The sequence below is a fragment of the Mus caroli genome, unplaced genomic scaffold (genome assembly GCF_978045245.1).
Source record: "Mus caroli unplaced genomic scaffold, Mus_caroli_1 scaffold_5, whole genome shotgun sequence".
NCBI classification, from domain to species: Eukaryota; Metazoa; Chordata; class Mammalia; order Rodentia; family Muridae; genus Mus; species Mus caroli.
The window spans coordinates 112,928,199-112,934,198 of record NW_028227260.1 but is presented as its reverse complement, the minus strand read 5'-3'; positions in this window follow the sequence as shown (position 1 = coordinate 112,934,198).

Below are 6,000 nucleotides of genomic sequence, written 5' to 3'. Positions count from 1 at the left end.
GATGCTCGCATCTATGGTTCCTGATTTCTTTCCTAGGGTTTATATCTCCAGAGTTGTCTCATTTTGGGTTTTCTTTATTGTTTCTACTTCCCTTTTTAGGTCTTGAATGGTTTTGTTCAATTCCATCACCAGTTTGGTTGTGTTTTCCCGTTTTTCTTTAAGGACTTCTACCTGTTTGGTTGTATTTTACTGTTTTTCTTTAAGGACTTGTACCTCCTTAGCAATGTTCCCCTGTGTTACTTTAAGTGAATTATTAAAGTCCTACTCAATGTCCTCTACCATCATCATGAAATATGCTTTTAAATCCGGGTCTAGCTTTTTGGGTGTGTTGTGGTACCCATGACTGGCTGAGTTTGGAGTGCTGGGTTCTAATGATGGTGATTGATCTTGGTTTCTGTTAGTAAGATTCTTATGTTTGCCTTTAGCCATCTGGTAATCTCTAGAGTTAGTTATTATAGTTGACTCTGGTTAGAGCTTGTTCCTCCTGTGATTCTGTTAGCCTCTATCATCAGACCTGGAAGACTAGATCTCTCCTTAGTTTCAGTGGTCAGAGTACTCTCTGCAGGCAAGCTCTCCACTTGCAGGGAAGGTGCACTTATATCTGGCCTTAGGACCTGCCTCCTGGCAGAAGATGAAGGCCCAAAACAGGTCCTGTCCCAGAAGCTCTTCTGCTTCCGCCTGTCCCAGAAGCTGTGCAGCTTCTGTAGTCAGCACTCTCACCTGAACAGTCTAGTCTCTGAGAGATCCTGGAACAGAGATAACTCCCCTAAGTGCTCTGGCACAGCCCTCACGAAAGGAGAGGACACCTCTCCTCTGGCAGGGAAGGTGCCCAGATGTCTGGAACCCAAAAGGGGGTCTGCCCCAAAAGCCATGCAGCCTCCACCCATCCCAGAAGCTGTCTGCTTATGTAGTCCACACTCTAACCTGCGCAGACCAGTCTCTGAGGGATCCAGGAACCAAGATGGCTCCCCCAGGTGCTCTGGCAAAGCCCTACCAGACGGGCAGACACCTCTCCTCTGGCAGGGAAGGTGCCTGGATGTCTGGAGCCAGAAATGAGGACTGCCCCAGAAGCTGTGTGGCCTCCGCAGGTCCGGGAAGCTGTCAGCCTCTGCAGTCCACACAATCACCTGAGCGGAACAGTCTCTGAGGATCAAGGAACCAAGATGGCTACCCTTTATTAATACATCTTAAATGTATGATTTATAGATCTCTGAAGTGTTTGATGACCATCTATCTCGTGAAAGAATATCTGAATAGACAAACATGACTTAGCTATTGACTATCTATTTAACTTTGAGAACATCTACAGGAGGCTTAATAAAGCTTATTCTTATAATTACCTAAACTGGTACCTAACAGGACCATAAGTCTGATTTACTGACTATTAACTTACATTTCTATATTATCCTAAACAATTTCTAGTAGTAGCTTATGAAAGGACTAGAATTTATATTACATTTACAAAGGAGTTACATAGGTACAATAACTTAAACAGTAGTTTAATCATATTAAAATATGCTGAAACAAAAATAACTTTAATTTCTATCAATACAAAAATCCATACAAATGCAAAACCTTTGAGACTAGCAGTTGCTACCGCTTTAACCTATCATTCCTATATCCCTTCTACTTTCTTTCATCCCACTCTTTCCACTAACACTAGATAAGAGATAAGAGTAACAAAAAGAATGTGAAAGAGATTCCTTAATCCAAATTCCTTTATATAGTTTTCCCTGTGATCAAGACCAATAAATTTGGAACAAAGTTCACTTAAATGACAAAAAATATCTATCACCCACCAAACAACCAAAAACCACCCCACCACACCTCTTGGGAAAGAAAAAAATGCTTCGTAATGTCTGAAGGCAATGACATCTTATGGGGGCCCTATGAAAATTGAAATATTGGCCAAAGCTCAGGAAATCTAGCTGTATCATTTGCAGTCCAGACATTCGACAAGATCCAACACCCATTCATGATAAAAGACTTGGAATGATCAGGAATTCAAGGCCCATACCTAAACATGATAAAAAACAATCTACAGCAAACCGGTAGCCAACATCAAAGTAAATGGTGAGAAGCTGGAAGAAATCCCACTAAAATCAGGGACTAGACAAGGCTGCCAACTTTCTCCCTCCCTATTCAATATTGTACTTGAAGTCCTAGCCAGAGCAATTCAACAACAAAAGGAGATCAAGGGGATACAAATTGGAAAGGAAGAAGTCAAAATATCACTTTTTGCAGATGATATGATAGTATATATGTGACCCTAAAAATTCCACCAGAGAACTCCTAAACCTGATAAACAGCTTCGGTGAAGTAGTTTCGGTGAAGTAGTTAAAATTAACTCAAACAAGACAATGGCCTTTCTCTACACAAAGAATAAACAGGCTGAGAAAGAAATTAGAGAAACAACACCCTTCACAATAGTCATAAATAAGATAAAATATCTGGGCGTGACTCTAACTAAGGAAGTGAAAGATCTATATGATAAGAACTTCAAGTCTCTGAAGAAAGAAATTACAGAAGATCTCAGAAGATGGAAAGATCTCCCATGCTCATAGATTGGCAGGATCAACATTGTAAAAATGTCTATCTTGCCAAAAGCAATCTACAGATTCAATGCAATCCCCATCAGAATTCCAACTCAAATCTTCAACGAATTAGAAAGAGCAATCTGCAAATTCATCTGGAGTAACAAAAAACCTAGGATAGCAAAAACTCTTCTCAAGGATAAAAGAACCTCTGGTGGAACTTCCATGCCTGAGCAAAAGCTTTACTACACAGCAATTGTGATTAAAAACAGCATGGTACTGGTATAGTGACAGACAAGTAGACCAATGGAATAGAATTGAAGACCCAGAAATGAACCAACACACCTATGGTCACTTGATCTTCCACAAGGGGGCTAAAACCATCCAGTGGAAGATAGACAGCATTTTCAACAAATGGTGCTGGCACTACTGGCGATTATCATGTAGAAGAATGCGAATTGATCCATTCCTATCTCCTTGTACTAAGGTCAAATCTAAGTGGATCAAGGAACTCCACATAAAACCAGAGACTTTGAAACTTTTAGAGGAGAAAGTGGGGAAAAGCCTCTAAGATATGGGCACAGGGGGAAAATTCCTGAATAGAACAGCAATGGCTTGTGCTGTAAGATCGAGAATTGACAAATGGGACCTCATGAAACTGCAAAGCTTCTGCAAGGCAAAAGACACCGTCAATAAGACAAAAAGGTCACCAACAGATTGGGAAAGGATCTTTACCTATCCTAAATCAGATAGGGGACTAATATCCAACATATATAAAGAACTCAAGAAGGTGGACTTCAGAAAATCAAATAACCCCATTAAAAACACGGGCTCAGAGCTAAACAAAGAATTCTAACCTGAGGAATACCAAATGGCTGAGAAGCACCTGAAAAAATGTTCAGCATCCTTTTTTTTTTTATTACATATTTTCCTCAATTACATTTCCAATGCTATCCCAAAAGTCCCCCATAGCGCCCCCACTTCCCTAACCACCCATTCCCATTCTTTTGGCCCTGGCATTCCCCTATATTGGGGCATATAAAGTTTGCAAGTCCAATGGGCCTCTCTTTCCAGTGATGGCCGACTAGACCATCTTTCGATACATATGCAGCTAGAGACAAGAGCTCCGGGGTTCTGGTTAGTACATCATGTTGTTCCAACAATAGGGTTGCAGATCCCTTTAGCTCCTTGGGTACTTTCTCTAGCTTCTCCATAGGGAGCCCTGTGATACATCCAATAGCTGACTGTGAACATCCACTCCTGTGTTTGCTAGGCCCCGGCATCGTCTCACAAGAGACAGCTATATTTGGGTCCTTTCACCAAAATCTTGCTAGTGTATGCAATGGTGTCAGCGTTTAGAAGCTGCTTATGGGATGGATCCCTGGATACGACAGTCTCTAAATGGTCCATCCTTTCATCACAGCTACGAACTTTGTCTCTGTATCTCCTTCCCTGGGTGTTTTGTTCCCAATTCTAAGAAGGGGCACAGTGTCCACACTTTGGTCTTCATTCTTCTTGAGTTTCATGCGTTTAGCAAATTGTATCTCATATCTTGGGTATCCTAAGTTTTGGGCTAATATCCACTTATCAGTGAATACATATTGTGTGAGTTCTTTTGTGATTGTGTTACTTCACTCAAGATGATGCCCTCCAGGTCCATCCATTTGGCTAGGAATTTCATAAATTCATTCTTTTTAATAGCTGAGTAGTACTCCATTGTGTAAATGTACCATAATTTCTGTATCCATTCCTCTGTTGAGGGACATCTGGGTTCTTTCCAGCTTCTGGCTATTATAAATAGGGCTGCTATGAACATAGTGGAGCATGTGTCCTTTTTACCGGTTGGGACATCTTCTGGATATATGCCCAGGAGAGGTATTGCTGGATCCTCCGGTAGTACTATGTCCAATTTTCTGAGGAACCGCCAGACTGATTTCCAGAGTGGTTGTACAAGCTTGCAATCCCACCAACAATGGAGGAGTGTTCCTCTTTCTCCACATCCTCGCCAGCATCTGCTGTCACCTGAATTTTTGATCTTAGCCATTCTGACTGGTGTGAGGTGGAATCTCAGGGTTGTTTTGATTTGCATTTCCCTGATGATTAAGGATGTTGAACATTTTTTCAGGTGCTTCTCTGCCATTCGGTATTCCTCAGGTGAGAATTCTTTGTTCAGTTCTGAGCCCCATTTTTTAATGGGGTTATTTGACTTTCTGGAGTCCACCTTCTTGAGTTCTTTATATATATTGGATATTAGTCCCTTATCTGATTTAGAATAGGTGAAGATCCTTTCCCAATCTGTTGGTGGTTTTTTTGTCTTATTGATGGTGTCTTTAGCCTTGCAGAAGCTTTGTAGTTTCATGAGGTCCCACTTGTCAATTCTCGATCTTACAGCACAAGCCATTACTGTTCTATTCAGGAATTTTTCCCCTGTGCACATATCTTCAAGGCTTTTCCCCACTTTCTCCTCTATAAGTTTCAGTGTCTCTGGTTTTATGTGAAGTTCCTTGATCCACTTAGACTTGACCTTAGTACAAGGAGATAGGAATGGATCGATTCGCATTCTTCTACATGTTAACAACCAGTTTTGCCAGCACCATTTGTTGAAAATGCTGTCTTTCTTCCACTGGATGTTTTTAGCTCCCTTGTCGAAGATCAAGTGACCGTAGGTGTGTGGGTTCATTTCTGGGTCTTCAATTCTATTCCATTGGTCTATTTGTCTGTCACTATACCAGTACCATGCAGTTTTTATCACAATTGCTCTGTAGTAGAACTTTAGGTCAGGCATGGTGATTCCACCAGAGGTTCTTTTATCCTTGAGAAGAGTTTTTGCTATCCTAGGTTTTTTGTTATTACAGATGAATTTGCAGATTGCACTTTCTAATTCGTTGAAGAATTGATTTGGAATTTTGATGGGGATTGCATTGAATCTGTAGACTGCTTTTGGCAAGATAGCCATTTTTACAATGTTGATCCTGCCAATCCATGAGCATGGGAGATCTTTCCATCTTCTGAGATCTTCTATAATTTCTTTCTTCAGAAACTTGAAGTTTTTATTATACAGATCTTTCACTTCCTTAGTTAGAGTCACGCCAAGATATTTTATATTATTTGTGACTATTGAGAAGGGTGTTGTTTCCTTAATTTCTTTTTCAGCCTGTTTATTCTTTGTGTAGAGAAAGGCCATTGATTTGTTTGAGTTAATTTTATATCCAGCTACTTCACCGAAGCTGTTTATCAGGCTTAGGAGTTCTCTGGTGGAATTTTTAGGGTCACTTAGATATACTATCATATCATCTGCAAAAAGTGATATTTTGACTTCATCTTTTCCAATTTGTATCCCTTTGATCTCCTTTTTTTGTCGAATTTCTCTGGCTAGGACTTCAAGTACAATGTTGAATAGGTATGGAGAAAGTGGACAGCCTTGTCTAGTCCCTGATTTTAGAGGGATTGCTTCCAGCTTCTCACC